Raw genomic sequence first — 15,111 nt, 5'->3', positions numbered from 1 at the left:
TATTAGTCTTCACTAATAATGCAAAATGCTCAAAAATCAAAGTTGTTTAAAGAATTAAAGTAGGGGCATTTTTTGAATAAACATCGACCTGGAAGAGGCGTCAATTTATACAAAAATGCACTTTATCTCAATGCAACAACACAAACAAATGTAGGTAAAAGGAAACAGTCAAATTGGTCCATATATCTGATAAATGTATGTCTGATCAATCAAAAATAAAAATATACATCTCATTCCCAACTGGGGGAACAAAAATAAATAAAAAGATCACTACTCAGCCGAAGGATCTGTCGAACCCTACTCTTGAGGATCCTGGACTGCATCTGGGGCAGGCGAACGGTGTACTCTGGGCTGGGAGACTAAAGACTCCCCTGGCTCTCGTGATTCCCCAACAAGGATCTCATCTAATAAGCGCTCTAGCGAGCCTAGAGTCATTGTCATCCCAATGTCAAGGAGCTCTCGGACTGAGTCTGGGTCCACTCCAGCAGTAGCTGCTACTCTGTCAGCAGAATCAACATCTAGCTCTGAAGGACGGGGGCAAACATGCCTCTAGGACCTGTCCTGATCCTCCCCCTCTTCACCGGAGGGGCGCTCTCTCTCATAGGCCGGACAAGGAAGTATCTTCTGCCTCATCATCAACCTATGTGACATAGTCCTCGTCGGACGTGTCGTCTCTATCGTCGGTGCTGCCTCAGCCCTTGGGAACTGGCATCATCGGCATGTACACCTCCTCTGCACGCAAAAGTATCTTAGAATATCAATTATATATATCAAAACATATGTGCAGATTATCAATTTATTTCATAGACAGAAATAAACTTTCATACCTGTCTGGTTGAAGGACCCTCCTGTGTCCCCCGCCCCTGCCTCAAGGCTTCGTTCTCTTGCTGAAGTGCCAGGATAATCTGACTGTCATCCTGTCGAAACCGGCTCCAATGAAGAGATCCTCGACTCTTGCTCCCTGAGAGCCTCATCCTGCTGGACGACTAGGAGCTTCAGGCTTCCCACCAGAAGTAGCATATCGTTCGCCTGGCGGCAAGGAAGCTACAGGACCAAGAGAAATCAGATATGCAAACAATTTCAAAATACTAAAATAAATGCATAAAGAAATTCACTTACCCCAAGGAAACTCTCTGGAATCGAGTACCCACATGCCTCTAGTGGTCGGGTCAAAAAGACGTCCCTCATCCCTCTCCTATCTAAAGTCGGGACGCTCCAGCTTGGTACTGGATAGTACTCTGGAAGCGAAGATGGGCCAGCCTCTGACGAAGTCGGAGGAGGAGCTCCTCTGTTGGATTCTTGACCGGAGAAACGTTGAAGAAGATGCCTCCATCGGCGACTTTCCCTGGTTTCGAGTGTGAGGTCTGATGAGCACATTTATGTGTGAATTGTAGGTAGGAAAAATATGCATATTTTATGTTTAGAGATGTACTACTAAGGTATTTTACTTGTTTTTTGTGTTTCAGGATTATGCTTGAATTTTCGTGGAAAATGGAGCTAAAGTGATAAAAATTCAATGAATTTTCCATCACTTGAAGGGTTTAGATCATTTATGGCCCACTAATTGGTTGGTTCGGAATAGCTTTCGAAAATGATTCGAATGGTACAAGCACAAGGCCCACTAATTGTGCGGTTGAGATCGCATTGTGGCAATGGGCTTGGAGGTACAAATTACTTTACATCGTTGACCGTCGTTTGAATGGTTCAAATCAGCCTACAAAAATGATTCAGTAGTGCAACCATTGGTAAGATCGAAATTCACATTGGGATCCTTGAATTCAACGGTTCGGATCATCTCATTTTCGTAGTTTAGTGGTGCAATTAATTTACAAGTGGACCGTCAAATGGATGGCTCGGATCGTTCCTTGGAGATCAAGAGGGGAGAAGGGAATTATTAGTTATTTTATGTGTATTACAAAGGAGGGGTAGATTAGCCACTTGCAAAAAATTGTGGCACGGCTGCAATTCATTGGAAAAGTGGGGTTAATTTGGTCGTTTGACAAAGCATGCAAGAGAAAAAATAGGTGCAATCTTTCAACCGAACCTCTCTCTCTCGCTACTTCCCAATTTTATTTTTTTTCGATTTTTCTCTCTTTCTTAGCCTATTCTCTCTCAACCTCCCATAATTCGTCTCTCCCTATCTTCACTTTCTAAAACCGATTCTCTTGAGCGAAGTTTGTTGGGCAACTTACATTTCCAATTTTGATGAATTTCCATTTTTTTAGCCGTTTTCACTTTCCCCTATTTTCTCTCTCTCTCTCTCTCTCTCTCTCTCTCCCTATTTCGTTGGAACATTCATATAAAAAAGTTCCGAATTGTGGCAAATTATATGAACGGTCTGGATTGTTCTATAGAGATAATTTTGGGATGCAACTTCTGTGAATCCACTAAATGGACGATTTGGATGAGCCTATGGGGCATTATTAAGGGTGCAAGTTAATTTACATTGGGGCCCTGAGTTGAACAGTTTGGATCATCTTAATTGGGAATCACGTTTCCATTGTGCATGGAGAGGTAGTGTTGCCATTTAAAACAAGTTATCAAATAAAAAAGGCAAGAAAAAAAGGACCGACTCTATTTTCTTCTCTCCAGCTAACTCACTTCCAATTATAGCTACCCATTTCCAATTTTGCTATATGTCTTTGAGTTGTTGCCTTTTTGCATGAAAAAAAAAGGATGATTAAAATTGAAAAGGGCATGTGCGTATACCAGTGCCTATGCATGTGCATGGCAACTGACAACAAGGAAATTTTGTATAATAGTATACATGCTATTGACGTCCAGCTCTCTTCAGTTTTTGGTGTTTTGTGCAATATAAGTAGGACCCACCTGGACATTAGTTTAGAATGCATGCCATTCATTGTTTTTGAAACAGTAAACCATTCTAATGTTATATTGGAGTTGCCAACTTGAAGGCGAAAAGATATATTTAGTACAAAGAAATTACGGATTGGAATTGCTTCAAAATTCAACTCTTGTTCTCAAATCATGTCTATTAGTGGGACCCATTTAGGGGTTGCAAAGATGGAAAAATGGCAACCTTCTCTTTCTAACTCTATAAAAGGGAACCGATCCTCTCTCTAGATTCTTGCTCGCTCTTGCTCTCGTCTCTAACTTTCTCACTCTCCTTGTTTTTCTTTTTAATTTCTTTTACTTAATGTTTCCCAACTAGCTCTCTCCAATATTTTTTTTCTTCTTCGCCCACTTCTTTCTCTCCTTTTATTATCTAACTTTCGCACCATCATTCTTCCCTTCGGAAAATTTGTTCCCTCTTTTTCCTTTTCAATTTTCGCCCATTATTTCCCCCTTATTCTCTTGTTTTCTCACTTACCCTTTCATTATCTTGCTCGCTCTTATCTTCTTACATTCAATCCAACCGTTCAAAATTCGATCTAAGGTGACACCAAGGCTTGAAGGAAGGCGATCAAGGATTCAACCATTGTTTGAAGGAGAAAAAGACTAAGTTTTTCTTTTATTTTGTTCTTTATTTCTAGCTCCAATTTGATGTATTTTTGGTTTATTTTAAGATAGTGAGGAAGTTATTTTTCTTTTATTTTTCTTTTCAAGTTCTTATATGGCACTTATTCTCTTCTCTACCTTCTTTAATTTTGTTTCTTTTGCATTTCTCCATAAGTAACTAAATCCATCTACTTGGGGTTTAGATGAAGCCATGGGGAAGGAGAAAGATGACTAATTAAAATCAATGGCACAAAATAACATCATATATAGGGGTTTATATTTGTGGATTCTCAATCACTCATGCCATTGGCTTTCCCCTTTCATATGAGTAATTGCCAATTAACAAATATAATTTCTTATATAATCTATAAAATTGGGTAGTATGTTTGATCAATCACTCATGGGCAATGACATCCATAGATCTTATTCCCCGTTGACTGGATTTATCAAATACACTATCCAATGCAAAAATTGGTTTAATTGAGTATCCAATCCAAACTCATGGTGGATTCTAACTCTAAGTAATCCTTTAATTTGAATTAAGGTTTCAATTGAATTTCCAATTATTTTTCCAATCGAATTTCAATTCACTTTACAGTAGTTTTTCAATTCAATTTTCTAATCAATTTAGGCTTTAGATTTTGGTTTTCTAATTAGGATAGATAATTAATAGAAATCCTTTATTGATTCACTTTGCCTAAATATAAGGGTTAAATTTGTGATCGTTTATTCATTGTTTTCGATCCGTATCTATTTAGTTTATAAATTTAAATATATTGTTGGATCCGAGGTTGTAGTCAACGAAAATCCTGAGTCCATTCGAGGCAACAATATAACATAAGTTTATTTTCTAAGTAGTATAAGGGTAGAAATCGCAATAAGCTCTTCTCTAAGTTCAACCAGTATTTACACGATCCGTGCACTTGCGGTTATTTAATATCACAATTAAGTTTTTGGCGCTGTTGCCAGGGAAGAGTGCAGTTACTTTAATTCTTATATTATTCAAAGTGATTCTTATTTTTCTTTTAGTTTCAATGTTGTTTATTTACTTTGGTTTTTTGCTACTTCTTTTTCTAACTTGGTTATTTTCAGTGTATGAGTGCAGGTTGGATGCACAACTCCGTCAACCGCTTGGAGAGAGTAATTCGATCAGAAACACAGACGGACATTCAACCAATTCCAATAGCCATGGCGGAAGGAGAAGTTTTCAAAACCCTTCACGATCGTTTCTACCCTACCCGAGCAGCACAACCTTCTTGTATTCGATTGCCAGCCGCTCGGGGCAATAATTTTGAGTTAAAATCGCAAGTTATCACTATGCTTCCTCACTTTCACGGGCTTCTTTCTGAGGATGCCTACTTATTTCTAAGAGAGTTTGAAGAGGTATGTGCTTTAATTAAATTACAACAACTCACGGATGATGCGGTTAACATGAGGTTCATTACCTTTTCACTCAAAGAGGAAGTCAAAAATGGATATACGGTTTGCCCACAAACCCCATCACCATTTGGGAGGAGTTTACAGTAGCGTTTCTTAAAAAGTTCATTCCTTCACATAAAACCAATAAACTAAGGAATGACATTCTTCAATTTAGTCAAAAAACCCATGAGTTGTTTTCAATATTTATAGAGAGATTCAAAGATCTACTCTAAGAATGCCCTCACCACGGCTTAGATACGTGGTACTTGTGCCAAATCATATATGAGGGCATTGATTTTCAAACCAAACAACTTTTAGAGTCCATGTGCCCTAAAGGATTCACATCCTTTACGGATGAAGACGAAGCTTGGAAATTATTGCTTGATTTGGTAGAAAAGACCCGTGAGTGGGAATCCACTCAAGAAAACGAAAGAGCCACATTAAGCATTAGAGGCAAAGCTAATCTTCTTCTTCATTCAATCGGTGGCAAGGTCATCCGTGTTTAATTCCCTTGGGAGCGCTTAGAACTCGGCGGAGAAGGAGAGTCATTGTAAAGGTGGAAGGGCATCCTCATTTAATTCCCTTGGAGTGTAAAATCCTTGGAGCCGGGCGTCGTGGAGGTCTCAATAGTGGAAATCCTCAAGTGCGACCTTGAGTAGTGTGGGGTAGGCCGTTGGCAGAACCACTATAAATCCTTGTGTCGCTTGCGTTGGTATTTCTCGATTTCTCATTCCCTCTATCACTCTCTTATTTGTGCTTGTCTTATTATTTAGAATTGAGTAAGTTAGCATTGCCATCCAACGTGAATATATTTACATTGCTAATTAGCCCACTAAATCTCCTAATTAAGTTGGTTGTTTAAACAAGGGCTTTTAAGCTTATATACATTTGTGAAAATTGGTTAAGCTTAACTAATTCAACTTAATTAACCAAGGGATAAAACTAGGGTGAAATTAGTAAAAGTTTTCAAAAGGTAAAAGTTTTATAAACATCCTATTGACCCCCTATAGGTTGCCAAACCAAGTCTCTACTTGGATTTCATAAGTTCTTTAGATACCTTATATAGTGAAGTCCAATTCTTTTTGTTGTCCTCCAAGCACATCTTTGCTGAGCACCTGTTGGTGATGGTTGTTGTGCGATGCCAATAGCACGACGATAAATTCAAATTTGCATTGGGTCTGATTGTTCCGTCTTCTACAGAACAGATGGAGTTATTATTATTACTCCATTTTCCAGTTCATGTTACCTAAATGAGGAACTAATAGTCTAATAGTGCTTGTGTCATGCCCATGTTTGTCAGAATAAGTTGACTTTGGCCCAGGCCCAATCCATGGGCTTACAGATAAGACTGGGTTCTAGGTCTTCTCTTACCTTAACCTTAACGTGAACTCTTGAGCACAAGTTTAATCAATCATCTCATGAACAATAAAACCTCATATACTAAATAATCCAAACATCTTTCAAGAGAAAGATATTTCAAGAGAAAACTATGATACTACTGTGACTTAAAATGGTACAGAGGTGAAGACGCGAAGCACTCTGCAGAGGTCAAGCTGTGAATCACTCTGTAAAAGAACAAAAAATGAGGAAGAGGTTGACCACTTCTTTGCCCTTGATTGACTTGTCATAATGACCGCCTGTTCCCACCCAACTCGCAACCGGATTACGATATCCGGCTTATTCGCAGTACTCTTCCTTCTCACTCACTTTCAACAGTAAGGGGAAGTCTAGTTCTATTTAGCACGGGCGAAACTGTATTTGATCAATACAATTTTTGAACTAAGAAACCTAGCCCCTTCCCTTCGTTCAGAGATTGACTCTTCACTTCACTCATTGACTGCAGGAACAAGACACGACCAACTCGATCTAACTCAACTATTTTATCCTTACTAAAATCCAACTCAGTACACCTTACCATTCTTCTGTGCTTAACTGTTGACTAGTTTTCCAGCTCGGCTTAATCTACTGTAACTAGCATATGCTTTCGGCTTGCGTACAACAAATACTTCTGAACAGACGTCTTTGTCTCAATCAAGAGTTCAGTAAGGAGTGGCTTCTGACACTTCCGAAGGCGCAAATGGAGGAGCTGCTAAGCTACACACCAAAGAGGATGAAAATCCACTTTCATACCGGTTAGAGCTGTTAGGGCAGCAAAGAAAGTTGGCATTCATACTAATGCAGCTGTTGCAGCCGCCTTTCAAAGACTAGTAGCTGTATCAGCTCTAGCCGCTCTTGTAGCAAGCTCTATTAGGGCAGTTCTAGTAGCTATAATTGTGCCAGTTGGTTAGTAAAAACCTCCCTCTTCGGCTAACCTGACGCAGCAAGCAGAGTTCACTACGCGCTAAAGGTACGCTTGCTCCTTCTGCTTTCGGACAAGTAGCTGTGGGACCCAATCCCGCGAGAGAGGTGGGACGCGAGCCGCCACGCTCCCTCTTGGTCTCTCGTACCCACGCGATTGGCGTGTGCATTTTATTATTGATTTTAATTCATCTTTTATGTGAACTTGGGATCACTAAGGCAATTCGAATTCCACACAAAAGAGAATGACAGAGTCGCCACCTAGATGTGGGATCTAGGACCCATAACTAACCAGAAATCTAGACTCGCTACCTGGTTACGAGAATGGAAGGTATGGGGAGTTATCCACCACATGCACCATTCCTGCCCGATAATCGGTCTTCGATTCCAAAAGCTAACTCTTTTAAATTTATTTTAAATGGCTCATTCAATTCTCTATTAATGTACGAACTAAGTGACATGCATCCTAAAATCTAATTTCAATGTAGATCCTAAGTGTGTAACTTGATTTCTTTATTTGTTTGAATTCAATATAAGTGAGAGTTCTCCTAAAATTCTAATTTCATGGAAAAAATCCTACGTGATTTAATTAAGCATTTACAAGAAAATTAATATACAAAACTCCACAATTTTTTGTGGAGCCGACTCGCGGTTGGTATGCCATCAGACATCCAAGCTGCCTACGTACCCAAGCCTCACTGGGATCAGAGTCGACCTAGTTCGGTGCACTTAAGCTAAGCTACTTATGCCTAACTCGACTAAGACACCGACCTAGACGGGATTGACTGTTTCAACAGTTTTAGGAGAAGTTATTTAATTCAAGTTGAGGATTTTATTATCCTAGGATTTCATCTAAGATGCTATATGATTCTTATCTAAATGCAAGTTATTCCTTAGACTAATGCAGGTTAGCCTACATCCTGGTTTACTAGGCTTGTCCTAGGGAAAGATTGGGCGACTAGTGTAACTAGACCTATGGTACGGTTGCTATCCATAGCAAGCGTCCGTGATGAGGCTGGACTCCTAACTCTAGGACTCCATAAAACCTAAGACTCCCTAAAACCTAGGACACGACCTGACACCAGTGTTCCTAAATTGGGCTCTAATGGTTCTTATATCGGAAACCATAATCCAATGGTTCCGAAAGACTCGAGACAAATCGATTCAAGTTCTTGAAGTTAATGAATTTCAGATTTCAAGGATTTTCAGTTTCTGGACATTTAAGGATTACCAATGGCTCTAGGGTTCACCAATTTCGGCCTAGAATAACATCCAAAGAAGGGAATCGTGCGCTCTTTCCATGTGCAATTTAATACTTAAGTTATAGCATCTTATTGCCTGGCATATCTCAGGATTTCCGTGGACAGTAACCTTGGAGCCAACAACATGCTATAGGTTAAATGTTCAAATTGTCAAAGATCGAGTGCAATAGGGATACGATTATGGATGCACTGGCCATTTTTCCAAGGAAATCTAAAGATCATAAAATTTTTGTTTCAATGGATTTAGGAATTAATATGTGACAAAAATTCAAGGTTCTTTAGAAACTTTATGATGATTTTTAATTAATTTCGAATTTTCAATGGATTTTATCAATTTTAAACCATATGAGTGATTTTACAAGTGAACTTATTGCAAATGAATTCGAAATGAATTGAAACTTCTACAGACGCAAGACATGATGGGATGTAGCTTACTGAAATTTTTTTGCAGATTTTTACATTCAGCTCATATTTAATTTTGATTTAACAATAACGAGACCAGATTACAAAAATAACACAGAAACTACTCGAAATAGAAATCTAAATTCATTGAAATTTCTACAGTAGTAAGATATAAGTAAAAATAGAATGCTGTGAGATGTTCATGAATTTTAGAAACAATTTACTATCAATTTCGGATTTTTCAATTTTTAGATCAGATTATGAATTAACACTACATCCCATAGGAAACAAGATCCAAATACATTGAAACTTTTACAGCAGCAATAAATATAAAATATAAGACTACTGTAAAAGGTGTGTGAATTTTAATGGTGATCTGATGTCAGTAAAAATTCTCACAAAATCTGATAAGTTTCAAAGAAAGCATTAAATAATATATCAAACAGAATCCAAAAATTCTTAAACATTCATGGTAGAATGTATCAGTACCATATTAATTTTCCACGAAATTTCATTAATTTTGGAATCCATTTAGTATATATTTTATTTTTCTTCATCGAAAAGATATTTTTGAAGAGTTTTCTATTTTTAAAACACGATTTTCGAGGAAATTACGACTCCGGAAAACGTCCTTTAATCTTGTTCTGATATGATGAACACAAGAAAAATTTTAAATTCCAAAAAATAGATCATCCTGAGATGGCTATTTTTTCGAATTTTGTAATTTCTCAGCCATTATTTTAAATAAAATTCCACTCATCACTCAAATTTTCGAAATCCTTTGATTCAATGTCCGATCCAATCCGATGGTTATTTTAGTCTATTTAAATAGATCAGTGTATTAAATTTCGGGACGAATCGGAATTGAAACACTCATGTAGATCGTGATTTTGAGCACACATATAATATTGAATTAAATTCAATTAAATGCTAAAAATCGTGCAAAAATACATAAAAAAATATCAAATAATCCTAGAAAAATCTGAGAATAGTGCACCTACTTGTGATGGAGATTTTGAGTATCAAGATTCGAAGGCGGGGATATGGAGGATTTCTCTAGTAGTTTTCTTTGAGTCTTCTTCCTCTTTTTTTCCCTTTTTTTGAAAGAAGAGAGCATGAGTATTTATAGGTGAGGGATGAGCGAGGTTGCCATCTTTAGGGCCTAGAGGTATAGGGTGGAGATTGAGTGATGGAAAAAGGAAGGGGAAAGAATGGCCAAGATCGGATTTTTCTAGAATATTCTCCCTCTTCTTTGGCATCTTCCATTTAAGCCATGACTATGTTAAAAATGGCAGGCACTTATGCGGCCAGGATCAAGTACTAAAGATTTATGAACAATTCAAGGTCCAAGATGATGCCATTTGTCCTTGGAATCTTTGTAGATTTTGGAAGCAAATTTCAAGATAAGGGAAATGTCCAATTTGGTTGCCTTTGTAGAGAATGGCAACGATTTGGATGGTTGCGATTAACTGCAATCTCCATGTGATCGAAAGAACGGGCGAGATCGGGTCTCCAAATATCCTGAAATCTTTGCAATGATATGGAATAAAATTGGGTGGTTGAGATCAATTTCGATCGAAAGAATGGACGAGATGATGCCTCCAAATCTCCTAGAATCTTGTAAAAGATTTTTCAAATATTTTGAATGTAAAAATCGAAAAACGCAGTTTTCAGGAGATTTTGAAGTCCGATTTCGATAATTCTTTCGCCATTAAAATCGTTGATTTTTCCTCTTTCATTTAAGCCCAATGTTGCCATAGAAATATTATTTTCAGAATTTTTGACCAATGCGAGCCGTCGGTTTTTAACAGCGAATCGTTTTTCCAACCGTTGATCAAATTGACGATTCGATTGATCCAACCAACTTAATCAATTTTTGATGAATGATCCTAACCTTTGAAATATGAATTTTGACAACAATTAAAGTACTGAAAGCACTGTTGTTGATAATTTGGTTAAATTATTTCGACGGCTCTCGTTCACCCACATTGATCCGTGATTTTTCACTGGGTTTTTGCTCAATTAAGTGACACAATGTTTGATCTGAATTTGAGATTAACCTTGATTGATCCTATTTTGACTAAATGATCACAAATTCTTAGTAAGGAAAGACACCCAGGTTAAGATCTGCCCTTGATCTAACGATTTACGGAAATCGGGTCTCGGAATGGAATCAGGTCCCGGGCTGTGAAGTGACCCTAGCTTATTTTGTCCCAATCAGATCGAGATATTAATGACCTAAAACATATAAATCCATGATAGAGGGGCTCTCACATGGATTTAACACACTAAATTCACCAATCAGGGTATTTTTCAATTTTTCGGATCTAATCATCTCACCAGGTACATCTCTTTATCATTTCGGTTTTCAGAAAATTTGAGGATGCATACTTTACCAATGAAATTCCATGGATCAATATACTAGGTTATTGTTGGTTAAAGTGTAGCAAAATGAGGGTGTCTACAGTAGCTAAAAGTCGTCAATCCATCCTTTGCTTTGGTTGGGAAGTCAGGTTCATGTTGACGTGCCTTTGGACTTTCAGACAAGACTAAAACCGTCGTTGCCAAAAAAACCTTCCTCAACCATTGAGGAAGATTGGAACAGGCTAAACAGGAGCATTGAAGAGGGCTCAACCAACTCTAACCGTCAAAGGGAGAGCTTACTATCAGATGGCAGTCAGATTCACTCTCAGATCCTTATACTCGATCCTGCTAAACGATCGGACCAGACAGGGCTCATAGTAAGAAGAATCTCCTTCTTCCATCACTCACAGGATCTTAACGGGATTACGCGATCGAAACGGAACCCTTTGTGGTAGCCAGTGTTGGATGACTGACCAGAGCAGAAGGCCAAAAAGAATCCGCTACGCTCCTCTAGGAAAGTGCGCTAACGCTTTATTTACGACTCTTGAACTTGAAGGTGGGCGGGAAGGAGATATTCACTGACTAACATCTTCCTTTCTTTTCCCAGGAGCAGCGATCGCTGCCTAATGGTAAGAATATTAGATAGAACTCATTTTCCGCCTATGTCCAGCAGTTGAGTCAAAAGAGAGAGGGTCTTCATAGCCTTTTTATCCTTATCCCAATCAGATTCCAGATAAGAGATGCTCTTGATCTTCTATAATTCTTTGTGTCTCTTAAAACAAGAAGTCTTGTTTGATTGGCTAGCTTGATAAGAGAAAGGAGTCTTGTCATGCAAGAGAGAGTTGACCGTTGACAAGCACGTCTACTAAAAGAAAGCTATCTACTCATGGAACCTCACCTGATAACTTAGCTTATCTAATGAGATAGAGACTCTTCTACAAGTGTATCTCATATATATGTGATTTGATACTTTAATCATTTCACTAGTGAAATCTCAGTTATAAAAGTGCAAAAGTGTATCTCATATATATGTGATTTGATACTTTTCACTAAGACGTCTAACAGTGTCAATTGTTATCTTATATATTCAAGAGGTTTTCCACTTTCGACTTTGATACTTTTTTGATCACTTTACTACTTATAAAAATCTGCCTTTTTGAAGGTAAAATCCCAAGTATTGCCCATCCTTCTCAGTCGAGCTGAATTACATCCACCCTGATCTTTCTTTCAGCAAGGAGGGCAGCTAAGCAGCATCTAAGCGATCGAGCATTTTCCCACTTTATGAGTAAGGCGATAAATCCTTTCTCGAATTTAAAGTCTGGGCGATTCAAGAAGACGTTGCAACTGCAGACGAATTAGTGATTTTCAATACCCCTTTTGTCTGTGAACTATCGGTTTAAGGGCTTTATTTCTAATAAAAGCTAGGGGAGTAATAGAACTTACAACTGGTGAAGTTAAAGGCTTTTGACTTATAGTCCATAGACTGGACGTATGTCTAGTCCTAGGTTGAGGATCCAGGTAAGCTTGTCTTCCCCTCACCACTAATCGAAAGCGAGTCCGAAAGTTGTTTGGCCGGTTTAATAAGAAAGGGAACTTCATTGCCTTTCCATTCCAATTCCGGTATCAGAATCAGGAATGCCTTACACGAACTGTTAAAAAAAAGAACTTCCTTAAAGAGAAAAGAGACTGGTGAACGAATACCCCCAAACCCCATATCCAGCGAATCGCCTGCGATTTGAAAGAGTCCTAAAATCCATTTTGAATCCAAAAGACGGGGTGGATGAAACTGATGCTTAAGTAGAGTACTATCCGCTCTTAAAAAAAGGGAAGCCCTTAAGAAGCAGCAACTAAAGGAGCAAGTCAGCCCGTAAGCATCTTAGTGAAAGTATTAGGGATCAGAATCTGTCTTTAAAGCAGAAGGCAAAAGCTTCTCAATGCCATTTCCCAGTAATGGACCTAACCCAACCTACAAGTAGCCACTCAAGCGGTAAAGTAGTCACTCTGGACTTATCTTGATTCTAAAGATCAAACTTCAAGCTGAGGAAGGAAGTAACTCTCCCTATCAGGAGAGGAATTCCCGATTGCTTTCTCCAAAGGCTGCTAAGAACGTGGTGGTTGCTCTAAACAAAACCTGCTGAAGCAGCAGCCTCTTTCCCCAATACCAACTCTAGTGTCCATTCTAATTTGAATATATATCTTTCTTGCTTTTGTCAACCAAGTAGATGTAAATAAGTAGTCGATTGATGGGTTAGGAAGTCAGCTTCAGTTGGTCAATGCAGCTAAGAAAACGACATCCGGAAGAAAGCCTTCCAACGGAATCGACTGGTGCTAGGATATTCAATAGCGCCAATAGGAAATATTCCCCTAGTTGGTGATGCGTTAAGAAAAGGTGGACTTAGTAGGTCTTTGGCCTGCCCCCCGCAACAAGTACTAGCGTGCGTATAGCATAACCAAATGGAAATGTGGCTAGGCTCAAAAAGAAAGGAGGAGTCGAGATTTCAAGCTTGTGGAAGGAATCAATGAGCGGAATTGAGCTAGGTTACACTACTTTGAGGAGAAATCCCTTAATGAATGAATGTGCTTTTGATCAGTGACCGTAGAAACTACTGTGAATGCTTTCTATGATATCCTCTTTCTGGCTACCAAACATGCTAATTGGTCAAAAGAGCTTATTCTGAGTTCTAATTCCCTGAATTCTGTAAGCTCGCTTGGTCTACCTGCTTTTTTCTGATTTCATTGTATTCCTCTGTATTCAGCATTCGCCAGTGTCACAAAAAGCAAAAGCATATCAATTCGTTGAGGCAACTAGTCTTGGTAAGGTTTACCACTGAATGAGAAAGGCCCCTAGGTAGATGTTTGTATGACCATTTCCAGGTGTTTTAAGGCATGTTTGCCGGCATCCAATGTCCCCCAATCATATCGTGTGTGATACGCGTACGAGAGACAACAAGACAGCGGGGAGTCTTTGTGACGGGGAAGAGCCGTGCATGAATTTGGAATATTGAAGAGCTTCTCCCTGACATCCACCCAAAAGAGTACCGTCAGCCCCCCAACAAAGGGGTACCATAACTGCCACCCCTGCTGGCTCACTGATTGCAGGGAGCACAGGAAGCTAAGGCTCCTTGTTCGGTCCTGGTAAAGAGGGCTGTGGGTAGGCTTGGAAGGAAAGTCGGAGTGGGGGCTTCTATAACCCACCACGGTTAGGGCTGGAGTTGTCACCCCCGGGCAAGAATAGGAGGTCCTACACTCGCTCACAACCGCTTATTTAGTTGATATTGTTAGTTACGGCCCGCGGACCTCGATCAAAAGAGGAAAGACAAAGCCCATCATACCATTCGGGGATGTCAGTCAGGCCATTCCAGGAGACAGCAAGCGGGCTGGGACCGAACTGAACGACTAAATGAGAGGGTGAAGGAAGTAGGAGCTGGGCTTGGAAAAATCCCGATAGCCTCTACCTGAACGCTCCGTTCTCGGTCAAGCCGCGTGAAGAGCCTCTGATAATGACGTAAATAGAGCTCGTTCCGCTACTCGCGCTAATCCATGATCTAATTTTCTCGCTTGGGATGGGAAACGAGGGAATTTGGATAGCAAGGATGGGCTAGTTTCATCCTCTCGCTATGGTCTACATCTATATGTGGCTCCTCCCGCTATGCTCGAGTCACTTGACGCTCCTTTCGCGGTGTTAGATGTCAGAGTAGTCCCGGTCTAACGACCCCCCTCGATGTGAATTGACCTTTTGCCTTTGATTCATCATCTTAGTAGTTTTGCCTTGAACCTGCCGATGCAAACTGAGATTCAGAATCTGACCTTGCAACTAAGCGAAGGGCTGAGGTAACGAGTGAAATCGCTTGACTATCAGGAGAGGAGTGAGACTGCTTACCCAAGAACGGGAGGAGCGAACCCTTCT

This window comes from Tasmannia lanceolata, unplaced genomic scaffold (assembly GCF_043159265.1).
Source record: "Tasmannia lanceolata isolate RefF3 unplaced genomic scaffold, GAP_Taslan_0.1 ptg000013l, whole genome shotgun sequence".
In the NCBI taxonomy this organism is placed as follows: Eukaryota; Viridiplantae; Streptophyta; class Magnoliopsida; order Canellales; family Winteraceae; genus Tasmannia; species Tasmannia lanceolata.
This window is presented reverse-complemented; position numbering follows the sequence as displayed.